Genomic DNA, 27,041 nt, shown 5'->3' with positions numbered 1-27,041 from the left:
AATGCAGAGAAAATGTCAAGGTCTTTTTGGAGAATTGTAGAGTCTTCAAGCAAGATGAGGGAGCATTTTTTTGTGTGAGTGGTTTGAGGAGCATCTGTAGCATCCTACCTAGAGGTGATCTTGAACTCATAAATTAATGTGCATCACTGAGTTTCTTAAAGCAATGAATGTTCACCAGAAGAATGCTTAAAGATTATGCTGGACTTCTGATTACCAGGAAGAGCAAGCATCAGCTACCTAGCCTCTTGTTGTAAAAATGCTGTTCAAATTATTTGATTGAATATAACATGACCTCAAGGGCTTGATGATGAGGGTTTTTGTTCTTTAAGATCTTCTTGACCTGTCTAATTCCTCAATTCATAAAGAAAACAGGAGTATATTAAAGAGATTGTTCCCTGTATGCAAAAATAATTTGTCACTCTTTTTATAATGAGGGAATCTTCTTTCAATCAGGTTAGTCAGTGAATTGTTTGTTCTTTAATAAAATATTTATGTTTCAACTCTAAAATGCCCTCAGTGTTGCAATATTTAAAGGAAGTTCAAAGCGAGTACAGTCCGACTCCCCGTGATGATGTGTTGGTCAATGACAGACCACATTTACAATGGGGATCCCATAACATTAAAATGGAGCTGAAAAATTTCTATTGTGGCAAACACATTCCTCACGTGTTTGTGGTGATGGGGGAAGTAAACCTACTGCGCTACCCATCACATAAAAGTACAGCACAGACAACTATGTATAGTACTTAATATTTGGTATGATAATAAACTACTATGTTACTGGTTTATGTATTTATTTGCTACACTACATTTTTAATAATTATTTTAGAGTGTACTCTTTCTACTTATTAAAAAAATGTTTGCTGTAAAACAGTATGCTGTGTTATGTAGGCAGCATTAGTAGAATAAGTCGATGCCAGGTTGCAAGGCTTTTAAGGACAGGTTAAGTCTTTCTTGAGGGCAATGTTGCAGTCTACACATTGCCACCCTCTGTGCTCTGGCACCTGAGAAACCAGGGTCTTCATGCATGTCAGTGAGCACACACCGCCAAGGCACTATAGGAGCAGAAGTCATGGATGACCCAGCTCCTCTCCCAAGATGCCCCCCTGAATTGCTATGCCAGCCAGGAGAAGTACTGTTTGGAGACTAATGTAACTTTCAAGATTTTTCTTATTGTTGATAATGCCCCCCTGACATCCCCCTTTTATTGGTCATTTTCATTCCAGTCTCACAGTGCTGTTTCTCCCTCCAAATGCCACTTCTTTGATTCATTGAGGTATAGCAGCTTTTAAAGCCTGCTACCTGAGGGGGACCTTTGCCAAGGCTATGGCTGCAACCAAGGAGACGCTGATGCCATTCTGGAAGGATGACATCATCCATGACTGAATCAGTAGCCTGGCTTGGGCTTGGGGTGATGTCTCCAAGGAGTATATGAATGGCATCTTGAGTAAGAGGTTCGCTCATGACCTCAAAGGATTTGCCAAGGGTGAGGAGGTTGAAAAAAACCACTAAGGCTGAGGTTGAGATGGCACACAACTGTGACCTGGGTGAGGATGAGGGTGACACTGGGTACACTATAGGGGGATCCTGAGGAAATGACTAATGAGGACTTGTAGCAACTGGACAGGAGCACATAGTTAATGAGCCCCAAGAAAATTCACAGCGAAAGGTTGAGCAGAAGCTTTTGCAGACCTCAACAAGCACCTAAAGACGTTTAAAAACATGGACCTTGACACTGAAAGGTTTTCATCAACAGAGAGGAATGTTCATCATACATTATCTGCTTGTAAGAAAACTTATGATGACAAAAAAGAAACCCAGAAATAACTATAGACATATTTCTGAAAAGAGTGACACTTCCTCGAGAGGAGCCTCCGGTCCTTCAGGAGGCGTTCCAGAAAGAGCCATCATTGTCATAGGAGATGAGGGCGTCATGTGTGTTACTGACCTGAAGACCTTCCAGTGGGACAAGGTGTGGATGTGAAGCCAGTGATATTGGTGATCCTGACTCTGTGTAGGCCAAAGCTAGTGCGTGTGTTTCTGCCTTAGTTTTTAACAAAAGAAAAAAAAAATTAAAGCAGAAAGTAAATATAATTTTTTAAAATAGAAAACAGTTTATAGAATAAGTATATAAAGAAAGGACATATTTTTATACAGCTGTGCAATATGTTTGTGTTTCAAGCTAAGGGTTATTACTAAAGAATCAAAAAGTTAAAAAAATTAGGTTTATAAAGTAAAAAAATTACAGTAAGCTAAGGTTAGTTTATTATTGAAGAAAGAAAACTATTTTTTTATGCATTTAGTGTAGCCTGAGGGTACAGCATTTGTAACGTCTCCAGCAGTGTACAGCCATGTCCTAGGCCTTCACTCACTTACCACTCACTCACCCAGAGCAACATCCAGTCCCCCAAGCTCCATTCACGATAAGTGCCCTATACAAGTGTACCATTTTTTTAACTTTTAAACCATATTTTGACTGTGCCTTTTCTATGTTTAGATACATAAATATTTACCATTGCATTACAATTACCTACAGCATTAGCACAGTAGCATTCTATACAGGTTTGCAGTCCAGGAGCAGTAGGCGGTACCCTAGGTTTGTGTAAGTGTGCTCTATCCGGTCTGCATGAGGAAGTTGCCTAAGCATGCGTTTCTTAGAACGCATCCCTGTCCTTCAGTGGCTCATGACTAATTACAATAAATTGTAATAATTACAAATAATTACAAGAAATTACATAATTACAAATAAATCCCATAAAAGTTATTTTCCTTTAGTGATTATCTATTCTGTCAAAACTGCAAATAAGAAATCCATAGAAATCTATGCTTTTCCCTTCCCCTCCCCTTTCCTCTTCCATCTTCTTTTTTACAACTCTCTTCCTTTGTTATGGGGATTAAGGATAAAATCCACCGTGAGCAAGATTAAGAAACTGGTGAACTTTCTAGTTCATACCTCACCTGGCCCATTGCAATGACTTCCAGATTCTAGCTTCGTTCCAGTTCCCAGAACCTTCCTAGCCACCCTCTACCCTGACCAGAATCAGCCCCCTGAAGCACAGATCTCAGCTTGTTAGTGTGAATCTTCCTTGGTACCTTCAGCTCCAGCTCCCTCTCAGTGGATGCAAGATTTTTCCTTGGCCCCAACTATCCTCTTGTCCACTCAGTCGCAGTAAGCTTGCCTTTCTATTGCTAAGATTCTGCCAAATGGCTTCAAGATAGTTCACGTATATTCCATGGTAGGCTGAATAATCCCCACCCCACCCCCAAAGTTATTCACATCAAATTTCCAGATCCCAGAATATATTACTTAACATGTTAATGGGGACTTTGCAAAGGTGATTAAGTTAAGGATCTTGAGATGGGGAGATTTTCCTGCATTACCTGAGTGTCCTCAGTGTTACCCAAGGGTCCTTATAAGAGGGAGACAGGAGGGTCAGGGGGAGAGTAGCCAAAGTGATGACAAAAACTGAGGGGAAGTAGGAGATGTGACAATGGAAGCAGAGGTCAGAGGTAGAGATTTGAAGATGCTACACTACTGCCTTTGACAATGGAGGAAGGAGCTATCAGCCAAGGAATGCAGGTGGTCCCATAAAGGTAGAGAAGACAAGGAAACATTTGATCTTTGAACCCCCCGCCCCCCAAATCAAACTTCACCAGTAAGCTTTGCTTGCCATTAGCTTGGGCTGCTAATCTGATAAAGCAGAGCATTAATGGGTGATCATGACTTAAGTATATCACCTTTCCCTGTTAATAATAATAATGGAGAGATATGACGTTATAGCCACACTGCAAGGCAGATATTATTATCCCAAATTAGAAATAATGAGGTGGGCAGAGGAAAAACAAGAAAATTTCCCAAAGTGAGAATATGTTGGTGCAAAGGTCTCAACTGAGGTCCACCTAACTCCAGAGTCCTCATATTTTAGCAGTACCACATTGTCTCCTGTGGTTACTGAAACCTTAGGCATCCTATTTCAAGATTGCCTTCTCTAGGAAACATGTCATAGTACCCCCAGATGGACCTCTCTACCCCTCGCCATTCAGTATCTGCTCTGTCCGGTACAGTACTTACTTCTACCACACTCCAGCCTGTATTCTGTCTCCATAATAGTTCCAGTCAATTCTTTCGACACGTTCTTTGAGGCTGAGAAAGTGTCTTATTTTCCTTTATGTTCCTGGCATCTAATCAGTACTTGCAATGCTGTTAAGTAAACTACAAATGTTTGATAGAAGAAAATGAATGAATGATGGAACATTTTATATTTTTTTCAAATTAAGTTTCATCAAAGAGTATGACCTACATTACATCCCTTTTTTAAAAAACAATCTGGAGAATTGATTCTCTCTCTCTCTCTTTCTCTCTTTCTCTTTCTCTCTCTCTCTCTCTCTCTCTCTCTCTCTCTCTCTCTCTCTCTCCTCTCTCTCTCTCTCTCTAATCTCTCTATCTCTCTATCTCTCTTTCTCTCTCCCCAAGGTAAACCTAAAGTAAATTGAACCCAAATAGGACACTGAACACTCTATAGAATGAATGCATAGGGATGCTAAAATATCACTACCAATCACTTTGTTGTGTCTCTGAGCTGACTTTGTCATAGTCCCTATTCCATACAACTTAATGATCAAAATAAGATTCAGAAAAAGATGTTTCTCACATCTGCTTTTTTAAAAAAATTGAAGTATAATTTATATACAGTGAAATACTCAGATCTTCTTCATTGTGTTCTTCCATCAGTTGTGATGAGTGCAAATGAAAGCAAAATATTTCTATCACCCCAGAAATTCCTTCCTGCTCCCTTCCAGTCACTTCCATGTCCTCCTCCAAAGCAATCACTGATCTCACTTCTATCACTCTGGATTAGCTTTGTCTACTGTGGACTTTCGTTTAAGTTGAATCATACAGTGTGTACTTTCTTGTGTCTGGCTTCTTTCACTCAGCGTAATAGTTTTGAGAGTCACCTATGTTGTTGCGTGTATCAGTATTTTGTTCTCTTTGTTGCTGAGTTGGATTCCATTTTAGGAACACACCATAGTTTATGTTTCCATTCCCCAGTTGATGGGCATCTGGGTTGTTTCTAGGTTTTGGCTTTTATGAATATGTGTAAATCTGCTATTGAATGTTCTTCTGCCAGGTTTTTTGTGGACACATGTTTTCATTTTTCTTGGATAAATACCTAGGTAGTGGAGTTGCTGGCTCTCATTGTAAACATATATTTGCATTTTACCAGATGAGTTATATACATCTGAATTTTAGAATGTTCAAGGAGCGTATAAATGATCATAATTGTCCTATGAATGTTAGTGCGTTGCAATAGTGGACTTGGTTACCATGTCTTGGGTCACATTCCCTTTCCATGGATGCCTGGTGGGATTCCTGTGAAGGTGATGTACTAAGAGTGTGCTGTAGAGGAAGCTGTGAGGGAGTGAGGGAAACAGGATGGGGCAGGGAAGAAGCTGAGCAATGGGGTGGTCTTAGCTGAAGCCCAGCCTCATCCTTATCCCACAGAAAGCTTTGGAGCACCTCATCTTAAGGTAGGAGAGCTGGGTCTTTGTACCCACTCTTCAACCTGTCATTTAGTGAAAACAGCACCCTTCCAGAGGGGTGGAGTTTGCATGTAGGAAGTAACCTCCCAGGCATCTCTTGGAAGCAGTGACTACTGTAGGGGCCAAGGGCAATTCATGGAAGAAGAGAGCAATTACGAGCCCTAACAGCCAACACTCGCAGCACCTGGGGGATGAGAACACTGGCCTGGTAAACGAGATCTGGGCGGGGCTCCCACAGCTCCACTCTACCAGTCAGTCACTGGCGTATATAACCTCTCCCTATCTCTCTACCCTTTGCCATTCAGCATCTGCTTTTCCCGGTACAGTACTTACTTCTACCACAGTCCAACCAGTATTCTATCTCCATAATAGTTCCAGTCAATTCTTTCAACACGTTCTTGGAGGCAGAGAAATTGTCTTATTTTTCTTTATATTCCTTGGCATCTAATTCAATACTTGCAATGCTGTTAAGTAAACTACAAATGTTTGGTAGAAGAAAATGAGTGAATGATGGAATATTTTATATATATATTTATATAAATTGTGGAATTTACCTACACTTGTTCAGGGTAGAACCGTCATACCAAAAAAAAAAATCACTCAGGCATTACTCTGAAAGGCTCACCACGATAACTCTAGATGACAGATGTCTGTCCTGGCTTAGTATACACCTGAAAACTTGCACTACTTCTCAGGGAGTAAAAAGCCAACAGTGGCTGCCACGCTTTCAGCTTCTACCTGGTGACTTGCACTTCAGGATGGTGTGGCTGCTCTCAGATATTTCAGTGCTGACCTAACTCCTAGTGGTAAATTCTTACCCCTGGATCCTAGTGCTTCAGCGCTTAATGTCATGGATTTGTAGGCATAGCAGGAGTGGCAGGCGTATGAGGAAGGATACTACTTATGATCTAAAGGAAATACATGTGCCTAAGAAGTCTCATTTTGCACTAAAAACTGAACTCTCCTCCACAGACATGTCTTTGGAACAAGTGGTATCTTTTTTTGAGGGCTATTTTAATCCTAAATTGACAGAAATGGGTATAAAAGTAAAAAACAAAAGATCACAAAATGGCAAAAAAAATTAATGTATCTCCTTTCCAGCCAAACAAACAGTGGTGGAAGGATCGATAGGCAAAGGGGACTTAGGAGCTACCGGATAATCTTTGACACAGTAGCTTTGCTTTCTGATGTGTTAATTGGAGTGCACGTCAACCACTTGCCAAAAGAGAGGGACCTCATAATGCATCCATGGCAACTCACTGTCAAGATGTCTTTCCATGACCTTTGTGGCACTCTGCATGAAGAAAGCCTCATTCCAGCTTCTCCATCTCACTGCTGTTCTGGAGGGTCTTCTCCTCAGCAATATAAGGAGCTATTGTTCCACTTCTTAGAAATGAGACGGCGGTGGGAACAAGAGCTGTTATTGCAAACTCATCATAGTTTATTATTTCCATCAGAGACAGGAAGGAAGTCCTCAGGCAGGCTTAGCTGAAATATTACAGAGGCTAAAGGTGAACTTGAAAAACCTTTCATTTTCAAGCTTACAGCTGCTGGGTACACTCAAAGCACCATGAGGGAGAACTTGCCCAAGAACAGCAGCCATGAAATTGAGTGACGTTTATTAATCTTTGGTTATTTCTGCGTGGTTGTTCAAGGGCAAGCAACCACAAGTTAATATTTAGGGCCATTCAAGTAGAATACTCTCATAAGTTCCAACTCCTCTCCAGGTTCCCCAAAAGTATAAAAGCACAAGAAAAATCTAGGATATTCATACATGGATTAAGAGAAAGTGATCTTCAGGGGCCCACCCGTACTTTAAACCTTGGTCATTCTCGAAGTACTATGACATTGATTTTTTGGCTACTAAAGCTATCCAATCGGTTTCATAACTGTGGTCCAAAGAATGTCTATGTGAGCAGCTGAACCAAGGGGAAAACAGGAAGGCAGACATACCTGAAGTTCCTTAGTTCTCACATAATGCCTGATTGTCAGAAAAGAGAGTAAGACAGTTTGTGGATACAGGAAATCACATGTTAAGATGATCAGAAAAGCCTCAGAGTGCTGGCCCATGGAAAAGTCTCTTAAGGTTGACTTAAAGTTTGAAATGGCTGCTTACTGATATCAGAGACATGTGTCCCTGGACCTGAATATCTATCCTTTCCCTGAGAAGTGAATCACAGCATGTAGCAGAAATATTATTATGTGTCTCACTGAACAGTAGCGACATGTTATGGAATTAGAGCACAAATGGATTCCTCGGTGTGTCATCTTCAGTTTACTACCGGTAGTTAACCTACTGCGACAAAAGAAGTCCATTTTGTTGTAAATGACATTTTGTAAGCGATATTGACTTTGAAAACTTACATTTATGTAGCCTTCTGGAGCTTATCTCAAAGAACTTTGAACTCTCAAAACAAATTAGTTTAAGGATAAAAACCATTGAAGATATGTGCATATTAAAACATCCCTAGAGTCAAAACGACTTATGAATCCATTCAACATCTGGGTAAAAGGTAGGTAGGCAAAAGCTCAAAAATACATTTTTGGTAGTCCTAGCAGATTGCAAGCTGAAGATAAATTTTCAGCAACTAAAACATGTTGATATAATGATGGTTACAGCAATGATTGTCTTTAGAATGCAATGAGGCAAGACCTGAAACCAATATTCAATTTCAATATTCATTATAATGCTCTTTATTGCAACCAGTTTGGGATGTGAGTTTTAAAAAATAGATATAAAAATATAAACAAAGTGCTATAAAGCACGCTCTGTGATGAAAGATTAATGATAATGGCGGTGTTTAACTTGGTAAAGTGAGTCTAAAAAACTACCCTCAGAGCAACCCTTGGGTCCTTGAAGCCATAGTACAACAGGTACAAAGTGGGTTTTCTCTATTTTTGCAGAACAAGCAAATGAAAAAGTGCAGAGGTACAGTTTGGCTGGAAATTGCTGCACGTACTCTTTTAATGCTGCAATGGGCTATCAAGGGAAATTCTGAGATCCTAGAGATCTTTAAAAATAGCTAGGTAGCAAACAAACCAGGCTAGAAAACCATCTGAACCATTTGCCTTTGGTTCTGCAAAACATACAGTCAACTGACGAGAATTTTTGTGTGTGCCTTCACGGTAGGAGCCCCAGGTGTGTGGTTTCGGTGAAATCTATCTTCATATGCATATCTTGCGCTTCCATTCTTTTTCTCACAAAGTCAGATAGGAGTCGTGTAAAAAATTATGGAAGTAGTTAAGACAGTTTTTGCAACTGCAGGGAGAGATTCACATTAACTGCACAAATGAAAATCATCATCATTCCAACAAATCAAATATACCCAAGGAAAATAACAATACCAACAAATGAAGCCAGTGTGAAGCCAGTCAGCACTGCGGTACTGGATTAATCACGTTGCTCTTTGAGAATTTAAAGCTTTTAATCATGTAGTGCTGCAATCTTTGGTTAAAATTCATGGGCACTTCATGGGTTTTTCTTGGCCCCCAGGGCCCCTGTATTGTTCGCCAAGTACAATGACAACCTGTTAGGAATAAAGAATACAAATTAATGTCAAACTGCATGAAGGGGCTGAAAAGGTCAAAACTTGTTCCTAGGGCCAGGGAATATGCCTGCCACGGTAAAGACCCTGGTAATCAAAATTAAATAGAGAGCTTATGCCCACCAATTTGTAGAAATAGCAAAATTGTCTGCAAATCGGCTTCCCAATGGTTCAGCATTACATACAAACACATAGCATGCATAGGATATGTTATGGATATATGTCAACATATGTAGAAACAAGAAGGAAATGTCTATTTTTTCTTGGAATCCAAATGCCTTGAAATATCTCTTTAATTATCTGCCCTCAAGAAGATGGAGAGAAGACCCCCTTGAAGACCCATGTCTACCCCTGATGGATAAACCTACCAGCAGACATTAAAAGTTTGGTACTTAATGATTATTAGAGCTAATAATCTGATGGGGACCCATTTTGTAGTTGAAAAAACATAATGCTGATATAATAAAGAAAATGCATTTCTATTTATTTAATCCCAGTGTCAATGCATCAAAAATTCATTTTAAATGCTGATATAATAAAGAAAATGGGTTTCTATTTATTTAATCCCAGTGTCAATGCAACGCAAATTAGTTTTAAAAGAAGGGAGGTGCTATAATTTTACAAATCATTTATTAATAAATGCTAGGATTTGGGATTGCTTAGAGAGGTAGGGTTAGATACATCAACATCTTGCAAATTATTCCTAAATGTTAAGGTCCACAAATAGCTCATTTGGTAAAATAATAATAATAATAATAATAATAATAATAATAATAATAATTCCAAGGAAAAAGAAAAAAATGTTCTGCAAGGACTATTTGTGCAAGTTTATCCCACACAATCACCAGCAATTGAAGGTCCACCAATGAAGTCACGTCCATGAAACCTGTCCTAGGGTTCTGTCCAGTGCCAGGCCCAGGTGATTCCAATGGCTGGGGACTTTCTCGGCAGACTTCCTCCTTCTCCTTCCTTGCAAAGGGTAGATCTTTCTATTGTTTCTGTCGCCACCTTGGCTAGGCTCTGAGGCATCTTAACTTTCCTTTCTCCCATCGTCATTTCCTGGGTGCCCAAATCTATTCTTCAACCTGACAGTGCAAATCTATCCTTTCCATTCGGGACCCTCAGCTTTGACCTTTCTCTATTCCAGATGAAAAGGCCCAGCCAAGCACCAGTGACTGAGTGGGTGCCCTGTGTTGGTTCCACCAGTCAAATCCATTCCAGGTGGAGGAGCATTCACTCGCTGAGTGCCTCCCCAGGGAAGATGAGTAGGGGGAGGGAAGTTCACTGGTCAGGGCTCATCTCAGTCCCAGGCAGCCAAACGTGGGTGGCAGCTCTGCCTGGAACCTATACCTGACCTCTAGCAGTCCACACCCTGCCTGCTCCTGGTGCGTAGTAGGGGAAACCAAGATGGATCTCACTTGGTAACGGAAGTAGCAGATGAGGAGGAAGGAAAGCCAAGAAAAGACTTGTCTCTGAAACAGCCAAGATTTCCATTTGAGGAAGAAGGCTGTGTGTCAACAAGAGAGAAGCTAGTTCACCTTGTAGCCTATCTTCGATTTGTTTGCTTGTTTAGCGCACATGCACGCGCGCGCGCACACACACACACACACACACACACACACACACACACACACACACACACACACCACAGCGTACATTTATAAGCCAGGGACACTCCAGAATAAATCAGACAGGAACATGATGGAGGGGTGAATAACAGAAGGGAAAATGGATATGCATTATGGGCAGTCCAAATGCATCCCTGTTTCATGTGAAGATGTTTTAAGATGTCAGGTTGAAAGGCGCCCTGCTATTTGAATAAATGAATTATTGATCCACTGGCATTACGGCTATGGCAGTTATGGTAACTATTACTCAAACACTGACTTTTCAAAAAGTGTGCAATAGAATCGGGAAAAAATGTCTGGGGTCAGCTTCCTCTTTTAGTGACTGCCTATATCAACAGATGTTGTGAAAATCAACCAAGCATTTGTTTTAAGCAAAGTAACATATTCAAAATGCATTCCTGCATCTAGCTCCTTCCTAGTGAAAGAAAGAAGAGTGTGTCAGTGACCGTGGGCTAATGTTCTCAGGTGTCCACATATTGAAATGGAGGTGTTTTGAAACTCAAAACGCCACAGGAATACTTGCCAATCTAGCCACATATAAATTGAAGTTGAAATATTTCCTATAATTTAAAGAGCACTTAAGCTGAATTTATTGAATATGTTCCCCAGATTTCAGGGAGCCTTTTTATTTTTAACTGCAGGAGTAATATCACACTTACTGACGGATCTTTTCTGCGCTCTGCAGTGTGTGGACTTACGCAAATTTGATTTTTCCAAGGCGCCTCTGTGAGTGCACCTGCATTAGCCCCCAATCTGCTGGAACACCTAAGATAAGTGCACAGGTGGAATCAGATGAAGGTCAGATTGAAAGAAAATTGAGCCTTTCCGCTCCCTCGGGGCATAGCTTATACCATTTTCCAGTCAGGAGTGTTCTGGGCCTCTGAGAATGGCAGCTCCTTTTAGCTTTTTACCCTTAAAACTAGCCCTGTGATTCTCTGCACACCCCGGCCTCTAGCACAGCCCTTTTGACTGCAGTGACTGCTCAAACTGTGTGCTCCAAAGAGGCCCAGATTCGCAAAAGCAGCCACACCCATCCTTCGGTTGTCTCTGCTATTGGAAAGGGTGAAATGAACCATTCAGGCAAAACACCAGCTCAGAGGGAGAGACTGAGATACCCAGAGATTTAGAATGAGCACTTCTAGAGCTTTACGAATTGCTTTCATCATTAACATGTTTTTTTTAAGATTTTTATTGGGGAATTGGGGGGATGGGAACAGTGCTGGGGAATTGGAGGAAGGGGAACAGACAAGTTGCTGTCATTTTGTTCTTCAGTCTAGTTGTGGAGGATGTTGCTTCACTGGCCCAAGTTGGCACCATCATTGCGCTCTTCCTGGGCGAGGCAGATCAGTCACCGGCTTCTGGACAGCCGCTCACTGCGGCTGCTGGCCGCTCACGCTGGCTGCTGGCTACATACGGTAGCCCATGGCAACCCACTGCCACAGGGGCTGCAGCCTATGCCATCGCCGGCAACTCACGGCAGCCCAGCTCCAGGTTGAGCTGTTGTTCAGCATCTTAGCTGTGGAGGGCAGTGTCACTGGCCCTCATATGTGGGATCCAAACCGGGGCCCTCTGGCATCCCAAGCCAGTTCTCAACCATCGCACCACTCGGCTGGCCCTCATCATTAACATTTTTAACAGTTTTATTGCAGTATAGTTAATATTCAATAAACTGTACATATTTAAAATGTACACTTTGGGAAGTTTCATCATGTATAACCAATGAGGTCATCACCACAATCAAGATAGCACCCCAAACTCTCCTCAGGTTCCTTTTTAATCTTTCTCTTCCACCACTCGCTGCACTACCCAACCCCACCCTACAATTTATCACCTTGGCCTGTAAAGGAGGCTAAGCCAGCTGTCCTATAGAATGCCCCACCCTCTGGATTGGATGGGTTGCTTTTTCTTGGTGCCATTTAGTCTATCCCTCTACCTGTAACAATTCCTATAAAGTGGAAGGTATATTTCGAGGTCTGACTGGAGTCATGTTAAACATTTTTGGCTAAAAACAATGTATGTATTTCATGAGACATCACATCAAAGACACAACATCTGGTTGACCCAACTATTTCCATTTTACTTTCTCTAATACCAGCTTTTTTTGGTTATTGTATTGCTGTTCTTTGCTTTGCTATTATTAATTTATTTTCTTTCTTAAAAGTTGCATGTAAAAAAACCTAGTCACTTGAACGTGAATATTATTTGGGTTGTAGTTAAGGGAGTTTTAACTTTGCCTCTATTGCAAAGGATATTTATATCCACTCTTAATCACTCCTCACTGTGAAGAGAGGCAACTTACTAGGGGTTTGGTGGCAGTAGACATGTATGTGAGTTGTGACTCTCTCACTGAAAGCAATGTGGCCTTGGACAATTTACGTTTTCTCTGAGCTAGTTACCTTGCCTGCAAAACAGAGATGAAAATGTCAGCCCCAAACACCTGAAAAGTTGGTTATATGAACCAAGAGTGATAGTATATGGGTTGATGTTTTTGAAGAGTAAAGTCCTAATCAAAAAACAGTTTTTATGATGCTAATGTGTTCCTTTGAGATAAGGAGGAATCCAAAGTATTACGGTACATAGGTGGAAAAATTGAAAGAGAGCCAAGTGACTTTCTGTAGCTAGGGAACAGAATGCCATTTTCTTGGCTCCCACTATAATGGAACCTTGATTTGAAATTAGCAAAGCCTCATTAGGAGCCAGGACCCAAACTCAGAGGGCCCATATAGCTCTGCCCTCTACTCTCACTCCAAAGTACAATCCACAGACCACCCAGACAGGATGACGTATTTTCTCAACATACCCTCTGCTTAACTGCCATTGCTGGCACTACCTCTTCCATGACATCTTCATTGATTCTCACAAGATATAATTTCCTTTCTCCCTGAACCCTAGGCACTTTAACCTGAACTCCTTTGAGAGATTTTATATATTTTTGATAGTATCATTTCTACTTATTTAAGATGGCGTGCCTCTCACAGATAAGGACTGAGTCACACGAGTATACTTGCCTTAAATATAGTATATACTCAACAGATATTTGTTGAATTAAATTAAACTGACTTTCAATCCCAGACCGAGTTTCCAAGGAGAGTACTAATATCCTTACTGACTGGCCAGCCCAGCTGTGAGAATTAGACAAAACAGATCAGTTCTCAAAAAACAAAATTATGACTAAACATTGATAAAAAATAAAATAGATTGTTTATAGTTTAGCTCTTACAGGTTTAATAACTATGAATGAATGCCAAATTTAAATTGGGGGAAATTGAATTGTATCTATGTTTATAATTAGTCACTATTCTAAAGGCCAGATGAGCTAAAGACTTAACCTTCAATTGCCTCCATTTATTAACAATATAAAGTCTTTTAATATAGTTATAAAAAAAAAAAGCAGACCAGTTTGGCCCAGCTGCTTGTGGTTTTATAGGATACCTGTAAGGTAATGATGACTGTAGTAATGTATGGTCTGGGGAAAGACGGGCCAAGATTATTCCCTGGGGACATTAGAGTATCCATTTACATGATGTTACTAGAGTACTTTGGGGGGGGTACATCATTTGCATCCTCATAATTACATGGGAACTAAGTAAGTACCATTTAGACAATGGCCAAGTGAGCCTCGCAGCTTGTGGACAGGACCATTGGGTGCAACATTTCTACTGGGTGATACAATGTGTGGCTGCTAATAGGTCCTAGCATTAAGCACATGAATCATATGGTGACAGTGACACCAACTGCCCTCTTCAGAAGCCTAGAAACACTTCCAGCTGTTGAGGCTGCAGGACAAAGGGAAACTTAGTGTTTCTCTAAGGTTCTCTGAGACCATCAGTATCAGAATGACTTAGGCACTTACTGAAAATGCATATCCCTGGGTCGCCAATACAGAATATCAAACTGGTCTCTCTGGAGTGGGAGCTAGGAATTAGTTTCTAGACAAGGTCTATGAAATGACTGTTATGCACAATAACATTTGAGAACTGCCATTTGCGTGTCCCGGCTCTGCCTGTGACAACGTGTGGTGGTGCCACCCAGTGGTGTGTTCTCTACAACCATGTTCTTTGCTTGGAAGCAGCCTGGTGTTTAGTGCTTTAAATGGCCCAAATCTGGCTGACTCAGGCTTTGGGGGGTCCTAACTGCTATCTGCTAAACAATGAAACAAGCTGCCACAGGGTCAATTTGATTGAGTTGTTCAGTTGGTCAGAACAAGCCAGAGATCAATGAATAGCCTGATTATTTAGGGCCATATGACAATGGAATCAGGTGAAGCCAGGTAATGCAATTACCAGGAATTGACTTGTGACAGCCAATCTGGGTGGCTTTAAAAAGGCAGTCACTGTATAAGATGACCCAGTGACTTCCTGTTTTCAGTGTATATGTATCTCACTATCTGAGCAGGCCACCGATGGAGGGAGGGCTGGAGCAAAATTCTGCTTCCTTGACATACTTTGACTATTCTACTCAGCTAGTTACCAGCCATCTTTATCATCTTTTTTATTTCCCCTTGTGACCTATAATTATATTATGTTACAGGAGATACCCATGCTCCTAATATCTGACAAAAAAAAGTTTCCAAACTGTGTTGATTTTTAGTCATTTTTAAAGGTCAATAAATTATATCAGCAACCTTAAGAAGTTAAATGAATACTTAAAATGGTCTCACCTTACAGTGACCATATTACAACATCTCTATTTTGGGGATATAATCACCTTTGTCAGACGCTAAGCATTGGCAGTTGTTTCAGAAGTTCAATGATTTGGCTGTCAGGAATCATGAGCTATTTTTGAGCTGCTCTTCCTGCATGGAGGATGATGGTGGTTTTTCCATGTGGCAGCATTACATGTACTGGGTAGACATACAATGACTGCAAAAAGACAAGAAACTGGGCCTGAGTGGATCTCAGTGGGTGCAGGGGACTGACTGCTGATGGGCTCATATCCTCCTTGTGATCAATCAATTTAAAATTGTTTACAGAGGCACACATTGGTCCCAGAACTCAGAGAGGTGCTGAAAGGGGGAGAGAAATCCCAGTTGCCACTGTGGAGGAAGTTACAGTCACTGTTCTGATCATATGTAACTCTGCTGGTCGTGGAAATTTGAAAGTTATTTGGTGTAACCTATACAGATGGTGTTCATTCTGCTGCAACTAAGTTAAAATAAGAGAAATCACAAACTCTGAGCCAAGGTACACAGATAAGCAGTGGGACAGAATTCCCAAGACTCCAGAAAATAACAAACAAAACAAATTAAACCAATATGTTATCACATGACCATGATTGTAATGATTATAATGTTTGAACAACCAAGTGACTTATTCTTTCTGGGAAATAGGTAATAGCTCTTGAGCAATAAGATTAGGGGCAAAACAGCAATTTTTTGTGTAGTTGAATATTTTCCTACACTGGACTGTGTGTGTGTGTGTGTGTGTGTGTGCGCACGCGCACACATGTGTTTATTTAAAGTAATGTACTCTATGGAGAATTTTTTTCTCTTTTTTAATATGGAGATATTTATAAATACAGTAGTACATAAATGTATATGTACAGCTTAAAAATAATTATATGTTAATATCTAACCACCATCAGTTCAAGAATTATACTATTGCTACCACCCTAGAAACCACACATTATGCTCACCACCTGACCCTGGTAACCACTAGCATAATGTTTGTGATATATATTTATGTATGTGTATATACAAATACAAAATGTATACATACTGCAGTTTTCAGGGTTCCCCATGACCAGCTCACTTCTGACACCAGTTGCAAGTTAGGGGTTCCCTAAAACCAACCTCAGGTTCTATAATTTCCTGGAAAAACTCACAGAACTTATCAAAGCTGTTGTGCTCATAGTTATGATTCATTACAGTGAAAAAAACAGATATTAAAACCAGCCAAGGGAAGAGACATATGGGGCAGGGTCCAGGAGGGTTCTAAGTACAGAGCTTTTAGTGGTCCCCTCCCAGTGGAGTCGTGTGGACAGTGCTTACCCCTCTCAGAAATGATGTGTGGCAATTTGTACACAGTACTGCCAACCATAAAAACCCACCCAAGCCTTGGTGTCCAGGGTTTTTCTTGGGGCTCAGTCAACATAAATATGGCTGGTCATCTGCAGGGCTGACTTTGTTTCCAGCCCCATCAGAAGTGGAGTCGATACTATGTGGTCCAAGGCTCCATCTATAGGAACACAAATCCCATTGGTGGAGTACGTTATCTGGTACAACCCGAGGTCCCCAGGTGAATTGGTGAAATAGATTATCTGATACAACCCGAGGTCCCCAGGTGAACAATGACATTCTTATCAGACAGGATATTCCAAGGGTTTAAAAATTATCTCCCAAGAGCCAAGGACGAAGGCTAGACCTCTCTTTGGGCAAAGTTAATTCTTTACTGCACATATATAAATATATCTTTTCACTACAAATATAGTTTGATCATGTCTGTTTTGATCGTCATAGAAATTCTTAAGTAGTATATGCATTATATATATATATATATATGCACACTTCATGTAAATATGTAAACCTTTTGGACTTCATATAAATCATTTCATGCATGTTTTTATATTGTGTTTTGCTTCTTTCAAGAGTTGCTTCTTATCTGTTCCATATTGAATGAACATTCTAGACATGTCATCAAATATGAAAGACAGCCTCGAAGTCTTATTATAAAATAAAAAGGGGATTTGATAAATAACTAGAGTAACTATAGTATAGCAATGAAGCCAGCCTAGAACTGCCTGCACAAACAGCCCAGAACTCCATTTGTTCATGAGTGTACCCCTCATAGTTTGCAGTGAGCAGCCTAAATGATTCCAGAGTGAAATACAGTCATTTTTATTTCAATGGTCTGAAAAGCTATCATTCGCCTGTCTATATTGACCAGCCTCAGTTATTAGGATCTCATCACATTAGACCTTCTTCCCCGCCCCCAATATCCCCAATGAAGATAAAATCAACCACAGCCTAAGCCAGGGATCAATGCATTTTCCCGTAAAGAACCAAACAGTAAATATTTTAAGACTTGCAGGGCATATTCTTTGTGTTCCAACTACTCACCTCTTCTGTTGTGGAATGAAAGCAACCACAGACAACATATAAGCAAAATGTGTGTAGCTGTGTTCCAATAAAACTTTATGAACACCAAAATATGAAATTTGCATAATTTTCACAATTAATATGAATAATATGAAATGTTATTCTTTTGATATATTTTCAACCACTTAATAAGGTAAAAACCATTCTTAGCTCATGAGTCATATAAAAACAGGTAGCAGCCTAGATTTGGCCCCCACTATAGTTTGCGAATTCCTGGCTAGGCCAGTACATTTGGGGGTTCTACAATTTGGGCTTAGGTTTTCCATTTATAACAGAATATTCCTTACTGCTCCTATTCCATCAATCTTATACCACTGGCAACCACAAAGATGAATTGTAACTCATCTAAAACATGTTAGAACCCAGTTAGTGTTGCTTGGCCAAAAAATTTTACAATAAGCAATTTTACAGTAAAGCATTACACCAGAACAACTAGCTAATGTTCTAGATTTTACCACCTACATAGAACAAACCAAGCATATTCCCATAATTATCCTCTTCCATCAAGTCCCTGGATAGAAGGGCATTCATTTTCATCCTCCCCTGCAATTCAATTGATGTGGATAAAATAAAAGCTAGTTACCACAAACATTAGTAAAAATCTTATTGGCATGAATGTGGCAGGAATCAATTAATGCCACACCATCATTTTCTTCTGATGAGGACTGAACAGTTCCCTACCCCTAAGTTTCACTCCTGCCTTCACTTTAGGTCAGTGAGCACAATGAGCAATTTGCAAGAGCAATATTCATCTCACTTGCTGAATTGTTCTACATTGCTTTCATTTGCACTTTTTCTTTAACAAAAAAATGAGCAATTTTTAAAAATTACATGTTAGCATAGACTCTCTCAGATTAAAGGACTGAACTTAATTACTTTTATGTTTTTCATCTTTAGGTCTACAGAGCTAGAAGAAAGAGTGATCCAGACAAGCAAGGTAAGAGCTTGCTTCTTTTGCAGCCTTACTGTGGATTGCTGAAAGATACCTGCTACAAGGTGGTGATGGTGGTTTCTGCATGTGGATTTCATTTTCTGTTTTTTATAGTTTGTGGTATATAAACATTTCTGATGTTTCTTTTTGGATTTTTCTCCTCTGGATTTTGTTTACTGTTGAGTCTGATTTGTTGTCTCTTTGGATCACATTTATACCAAAGCTTCTACCTATTGTTGAATACTTGCATTTCTGTATGACCATTTGATTTCACATTCCTATACTACTATTGCTCTTATTTTATTTAGTTTATCTAACACATTGGCTTCTTTTAAAAATGTATATTTTGAATAAGGTTATTGGAAGAATGTTCAGAAAATTAAGCCTATGAGTATAGTTCTGAGATTGGACGCAGTGAACTATATGCCAACTCCATCAGTCCTGAATTGACAAAATGGCCTCCCAGGCCCAGTGACTCAGGGTCACTTCTGCCTATTCATACCACTCAGCAAAATTCTGTGGAAAGAGATCGTGTTTTTGGGGTTTTTTTTCTTTTCTGTGATTTTGAATATCAAAATAACAATATTTGAATGTAAAAGAATAACTAATTCTCCTTCTTAAATAAGTTAATTCAGGGGCACTTTCCCTAATGTAGTATTTCCACATTTAGAATAAGTGAAGATATATGCACGGCCCAATTTTCAAGACAGCCTGGAACATACACGGAAACTAATCAGCCATTTTCAAGTCATCCTCACAGATAGGCTATTCAGAATCCTTTTTCTTTTTCTCTTAGGTTTTTAAACATCATTGCAATTGAATATTGAGGACCACAAACTCTGGAACATTGTTACTAATAAATGATTCCTATTAATAGCAAATTCATTCATTAGAGCTTTTTAATTTGTTTTGGTTTTGTTGATTTTCATGCTTATGTTTTTCATTTAAAAAAAATACATTCCATTTTTCTGTTTCTTTTCAATGTTTTAATCCAATTACCAGCCCTGTAAACAAGCGATTGCCACATCTACAGTAGGTGCACTGAACTGTGAGGAGAAGTGATTTCTGATTACAGACAGGCTAATTTTCAAGGAACAAGGGGAACAAAATGCAGTGAACTGCATAAAAGAATAATGGTAAATACCTTGTTAGGTGACATATGGCACAGATTTAGAGCACAGATGGGAAAGGGAAAAGTTACTTAATCCTAAAATACATATGCATTGCATGGATAGAAGTTGCTATCTAGCTCCTTTATGATCTGCTTGGTTATGAGAGGAAAAAGATTTTATACATTTTATTGCTCAGGAGTGTTCATTCATATGAGGCTTAGCCTCTCTAATTGAGAGGTTGACAAAAAACAATTTATTGGGTTGTCGGAAAATTCATGATGTATTTTTTTCTATGTTTTCCATCGCAAAAATGCATCATGACTTTTCCAACAATCCAATAGATCCTTTAAAAACCTAGAGTGTTGTCAGCCAGGCCAATGGCAAAGGCAATTAGGCAAGAGTGTCTTCAGGATATCTGCATTTTCAATTTCTTATTTTTGTCCCTCTTTCTTGGTCCCCTTTCTTCACTCCTTTTTAGAATTCCTACCTTCATGACCTCCTATCCCCCCACCACCACCACCACCACCAAACACACACACACAAGTCCCACATACTCCTTGCACCTTGGTGTATTATTACTAACACCTTAGGGAGTTATCTATGTTACAACCATCACATATGACCTGGCACCCATTCCTTGGGAAAAAAGGAGGAAGTACTGATGATGGAGGATTATGATTGTTTCAATAGGAGCCAAAGGATGGACACATATTCTAGGGCCCCCTAAAATCACAGGAATCACACTGCAAAGTGGGTTACTCCTTCATCAGTGTGAAGGCTGACCAAGAGTACCTCCTGGAAGCAGAGTCAAAACAAAGTGAGTTTGGAAATGAGACATCACTGTTCTATGTCCCCATTCTTACCTGTCATCATGAGTGATGGGTATGGGGCAGGGGATGGAAAGTCCTTTCCACTGGCAGAAGGTTCAGTTAAATACAAATCACAAATCACAAGAACTTTGTCAAATTAGGCCACCCTGCATCCCCAAAACAGAATGTCCTATGTTGAAGCTCCTAAGTCAGAGAAACAAGGGTCATAGGCTACAGAGTCTTCCAGAAAACAGCAGGTGCATAATCGTCACAGACCAGAGACTACTTCCCTGAGCCGTTCACCATAGTGAGTTAAGATTCCTACATAATGATGAACTCTCTTTGGTCACAGCAAAGCTAGCAAAGACAGGAGACTTAAACGCGCAAATGACCACCAGAGACCAAAATATTAGTTTCTCAGGGGAAAAGGAGAGCTTGAAAGGTCAGAGCAAGTGAAGGGCAGTAACAGGAAAGCAGGTAAACCCTTACCTTGCTCTGTGCATACTATGGGTTCCATGAGCCTCTGGGGCAGACAGACCAGCTCAAAGTTTGGCCCTGCTGTCTTCTCCTCAGAGGCCAAAAGAAACAGGATCAAACACCCGCCTTCTGATGGTTTCATGCAGCTTAGTACTTAGTAATGCAGCTTAACACATTTTTTTTAGTTCTTTAGGCAAACATTAAATCATAAAACTTCGCACAGTATTTAAGAGACATTTAGCTGCCAAATGATGAATAAAATGGGTGATTTAGACACTGAAATTCAAAGCTTGCTGTCACTTTTAGCGTCTCATTTCATTACATATTGTAATATACAGAGCTATAACTTATAATGACAATGGCCGTCACACGCAATATATTCCAGAGATCCACTTCTGATACTAGCAGAATATGTTTTAGACAGACTATCGTCCACATGCTACCAACTCACAGAGCTTCTGACTTTGGTTTCAGAGGTTTTATATGGTGTCTCAGAGGCCTAGGCCTAAAAAATCAGGAAATGTTCATTTGAATCTCGACTTAATTTGAGGCTAACTTTCTGGCCCAGGACCCCTGCTGATAAAGGAGATGGTTGTGGATACCAGTGTGAAACAGCCTGTATCCTAATAGGCCAAAGGCACTTGCAGGAGCTAGCTGAAGAGAATAAACACAAGTAAGGCTTCAGTAAATAGAAACTGACATTTAGAAGGTGAATAATCTAGTTTGGTTTCCTACATTGATCAAATTCACTGATTAATTGCTTAGTAGCCCTCTTCCTTTACTTGAGGGGTCAGAGGAAAGAGGCCAGTTCGGAATGGTAATGACAGGGTGAGGGGTGGAGTGCCCTCCGCCATCTTCCTCACCCACGGCTGTCACAGCAATCTACGCAGTCCCAGGCTGTGTGTCCAGGCCCCTGCTGCATGACATGAGAGGGAATCTTATTGGCAATTCCTCTGTCAGCATGGTGATGGTATTGTGGGAAGTTGGACTTTATCGTCGTCGGTGAGTAATTTAAGATTCTTTCAATTTGTTGAGAAGATGGGGAGTGTTTCACTTTGCATGTCCCTATGCTATTTGCAGATTAGCTGGAAAGTTGTTTGAAGTTATCACCATGGAAGTCTAAATCAGGTAGCTTTAACAGGAAACTTGATTGCTGGAAAGAAACCTTAACTCTGTGTGTGTGTGTGTGTGTGTGTGTGTGTGTGTGTGTGTGTGTTTCCCAACCTCTTGTTCACTCATCCCTTCTCCAGTCAAGCAGTGCAAACTCCCCATCACATCATCAGGGTTGGTCTACCCTCCCATGATTGATTGATCCTGTAATCTGGCTTTCTCAGCATCCTGTATTTGGGACATGGAGTCTGCCTTGATTTCACATTCTTGATTAAAGCTTAAATAACAGTTCTCCTACCTAAATTCCTGACCTCTGGTATTTATGTACTCCTGAACCCTCGTTTTAGGGGCCTGCAGCCCTCACCTCTCATCTATTTTGGTTCTGTTTTCCTAGTCCTGAGGTATGCCTGAGGGCCGCTGTTCCTTCCCTGTCCTCTGACTCATGAAAACGCCCTAGGGACCCCTTTTCCATTTCATTATTTCACAGAAGAGTCTCTTGTAGAATCATTGCCCAGATGGGCATAGTTACAAAGCACAGCTGCTGTGGATCTGAGCTGTTTTTTAATGGATGCCCGCACTCTATGCCCAAAAGGACTGCCATGGAAATACTAAAGGTTAACATTCCTCCACCTCAGATTTGCTACTGAAATTAGCAGAGCTCATTTGAGAGATAAATTTGCTCTTTAAAAATTTATTTCCTCTGCATTCATTTTCTCATTCTATAAATGGGAACCTGAGCTCTCATAAAACTGAATTAAAATTATCAAATACTATTGAACTAACCTAATGAAAATTTTAACCAAAAGTCATTGTAAATTAGGTATGTGCTATACTGAGAACACAAGCCTTTGTAAAGTAGATATTGTTCTTACGTAAACTCATGAATGAGGACTTTCTTGAATAAATTACCTCTTAATAACATCAGAGAGTCATTGGCTGGGTAAATATCTCCCTGGAGTATTCACTGAGATTCTTGAATTTAAATATTCAATAGAATTTCATATTTGTCACCTTTACTAATGAGTTTTTCTTTGTGAAATCATTATTAGCATGAAAAAGTTAAACTTTGTGTCTAATTTTTTGAATTAATGCTGTTTAAAAGACCTCAAGGGGGTGAAATTTGTCCTCCCAGAATGCAACATTTACATAATTTCTATTGCCCCAACATTTATTCTCCCCAATCCACTGTCAATTTGCTACCTTAAGCAGGAAGGGAAAAAAATGATCAGACCAGCCAGATGTCTGGGAATTTCTGCTAAAGAGGAGCCATGGACCGTCTCAAAGGACCAGATAGTAAAATCATGTGTTCCATTCTAACATGTGTTTTGAGCATCTAAAACTTTTACAGTGGTTCTTTCTAAACCACATATTCACGGCAAGGGTTATGGCGGCTTCTACATATACTCGTATAACACTCATGAGCATATTTCTCAAAACTGTTAAATGATTCCCTGAGGTATAAGAATCTGCTTGATTTTTGTTACTCAGGAGCTTTTTGGGTTTTTTTTTTTTTGTTTCGTTTTGTTTTTGGATTTAGGAATTTACCTGCATTCTTTTCATTTCAACATGGCAGCAGATACATCAGCTGCTTATGTAGATGGCCCATTCGGCAGAACCCTGGGAGGTCAAAGATGAAATGCTTGTTTATTAACAGACATGAACTGCTTCTTCCACATAGGGAGCAGCGAGGCAATGCCATGAGATTTCACAGACGCCACCCCATGACCACACTCAGAAAGAAAGACGCACGCAGACTGTAATCACTGTTCTCCTGTGCGGCCCAGATCCCACCCAGGCTCCTCTTAGTTACAGCTACCTATATTCCCAAATTCACAGGTGACTTTGGACCCCAGTGGACTAAGCCAATAGGATATTTGATGCGTGTCTAGTACAGAGAAAGTCCTGGGTGCAACACAGGGACTTCAATACATTGCTCCTGACTGCTAAGTGTCCATGGCATCTTTACAAGATTTATAGCATTTAGCTTCTCTAAAAATTGAATCAACACCTGAAGCCTAATCCATGATGATTTAATTGATTATAAGGAAAGAAATGATACCCTTTCTGAATGCCCTATTTTTTATCACCTTTGCAATATGTCAGGTCAAAAAAAAAGTATATTCAACAAAATCATAACATGAATAATTAAAACTAGTATGTGAACATACTTCATATTACTGTGAAATTTTTAACACATGAGCTAAGGATATTAACAGAAGTTACTCATGGATGGTTTTATGCCACTGCATTTGTTTTTAAGCCAACACCCAAGAAGGCCTGCCAATCACCATGGTACAGGACTTATTTGCAAAAAAACCCCAGATTAGCAAATAACTAAGTGTGCACCCCAACCTCTACAAAGAAAACCATACATTCAGTCAAAGATTTTAAGTGAAAGTTGTTTCCACCTTATGCTACAGATTCATTGAAATATATATATTCTAACAAAATTATATATATATATATATTTATATATATATATATATATATATATATATATATATATATATAACCTTTTTTTCCTGAATTTTAAATAAAATCAAATATGATTGAAATCAAATATGAAATCCCACAGAAATATTTCCCAGGTTGAATCATTCAACAAGTATAGACTGAGGACAACCTAAGCGCACTGCAGAGTTTAGTGGCAGGAGTCAGAGCAGACGAGTTTGAGGATGAGGTTTGACCAGGAACCAGCTCCGTGCAGCAAGACGCGCACACAGTTAGTTGCTAGGTGCTGCCGTCTCTGGTCAATACTAAGGTTTCTCTTTTTATCATGTCTCCATCTTCTGAACTCTCTCTTCTTCATTACCCTTCAAGACTGTAGGCATTTCCCCCATGCCAGGAGATTCCCTGACCTCAAATTTGACATTTCCAGGACTTTGCAATGTCCCTTTTTTTGACTGGTTCATTACAATGTCTGAGATGCAGGTATCACCTTGGAGGGTAGGATGTACTCTAGCCTGAAATTTCCTTATGTTTGAGGTTTGAGTTATACAAGAGTTATGTTTCCTGTGTATCATTTTTGTATAATTATAGCTATGTACGTATCTTATTTAATGAGTTATCCATGTCTATCCAGAAGCGATATCCTACATATGATATGCTGGTTTGCCCAAATAAAAGTAGAAAACTAAGTTAAGGATGCCCACTGCCCCCATCAAGCCTCCCATCAGTATATGCCCCATACTGATTGGCAATAGTGCAGGCCTTACAGACAGAACACCTGGATTCAAAAGCCCACATCAACCTCCTTGAAGCTGTGTGTCCGTGGGGAAATTTTCTTCTGTTGCCATAGTTTCCTTTTCAGAAAAATGGAGAATAGCATTATTTCCTATCTCACAGTGTGGTTTAATGGACTAGATAACTTATATTTAAGATGGTTGGTATCATGACTGGGACACATTGTTATTATGACACCTGCCTTAGAACATGGCTGAGACATGTTGTTATTATGAGTTCTGCCTTAGAACAAGGCAAAGGAAGTAGCAATCCACTTGGAACAAGCATCCAGTTGAGTTCTGAGGTTAAGCTGACTATAACACCTGATTGTAGAGCGTAATAAGTGATAAGGCAGGAACACCAACACCAAGGCCTGGGAATCACCAACATGGTAGTGGTTTTCTGAAGGATGTTTCCAATGGGACAGAGGTGTGGAGAATTGGTGATAAATTACCAAAGCAGCTCTTGGATGACAGCTTTCCATTTCAAATAAGGAGGACCACAGAAATCCCATCTCATGAAGAGTGCTCCCAAGCACTGCTTAGGGCAAGGTGTAAGAACTGGGCATGGTGTAGACCAGCTATGTAGGCATCAGTGTGGATTGGTGTGGCAATCTCAAGCCCCAGCATGATACTAGTGTTTCATTTCATAGATCCTAGAAACTCATCAAATGGGACAGTAAATCTATGGCGGAATATTCACTTTGATTGGAAAATGGCTCTTAAGCCAATGAAATTATTCATAGAGTTCAGAGTGGTAGAAAAGTTCTAATATGGTGCTATGCCTGTTACATTATACAAGTTAACTGACTTCTCCACTATAACATGTCAGTAACAATACCTACATCTCTCAGGATATAGGGAGTGTTAAGTAACAAACATAAAACAAATGAAAGTGCTGAGTGAAGTCTTTGATGCAAAATAAATGATACCTATTACGGAATGGCCCTTCCTTTGTTTTTCCTAATTCCATCTACTTTAAAGAGGAGAAGCACTACGTTTTCACAGAATTGCATACCCATTAATTCTTAGGATGACCCATCCAAGCCTTGGTGCAGCCTTCTCAGTAAACAGCAGGTCTGGGCACTAGTCCAATAACGTGATTGTGCAACAAACACATTTGAAGTTCAACTGCCCCTGACTGACTTCTTTTTTATTCTATCTCACTTTACAGAAAAGTCAGCAATGAAAGACTTCTCATAGCTTCCATCTATTTGTCAGCAAAGCAAACAGCAAAAGACTGTGCAAAAATTAAAGAGCCATTTCATACACGCCAACAAGGAAGGAAGGGTATCTGGGGTCAGTCTTTTCAACAACACGCACATAGAGTTTTCACCATCCTAACCATCATTCTTGATTGTAAAACTCAGTAATGAATTGTCTTTGCAACTAGTCCACAGTGTGGCTTTAGCTAAATATATAATGCTGGTAATTTTTTATATATAACATATGTATATATATACTATCTATAATGTATATATAATATATAATTATATAATATACTGGTAAATTAATATATATGCAGTATATATACTATATATCTATTATATAGTATATTATATACTACATGT

At 39.8% G+C, this 27,041-nt stretch overlaps 1 long non-coding RNA gene across 1 annotated transcript in view; it reads left to right on the top strand.

Annotated features, from left to right (window-relative positions):
• Positions 1–27,041, top strand: part of LOC109390479 (uncharacterized) — a 233,837-nt gene that overhangs the window by 183,337 nt on the left and 23,459 nt on the right. The window contains exon 2 of the long non-coding RNA XR_002125580.1: positions 18,708–18,747. This is a non-coding gene — a long non-coding RNA (uncharacterized LOC109390479). The remainder of the gene's footprint in view (positions 1–18,707; positions 18,748–27,041) is intronic.

Source organism: Hipposideros armiger, unplaced genomic scaffold, assembly GCF_001890085.2.
Source record: "Hipposideros armiger isolate ML-2016 unplaced genomic scaffold, ASM189008v1 scaffold_271, whole genome shotgun sequence".
NCBI classification, from domain to species: Eukaryota; Metazoa; Chordata; class Mammalia; order Chiroptera; family Hipposideridae; genus Hipposideros; species Hipposideros armiger.
Note: the sequence above shows the minus strand (reverse complement) of the source record. Positions and strands in the feature narration are given on the sequence as shown.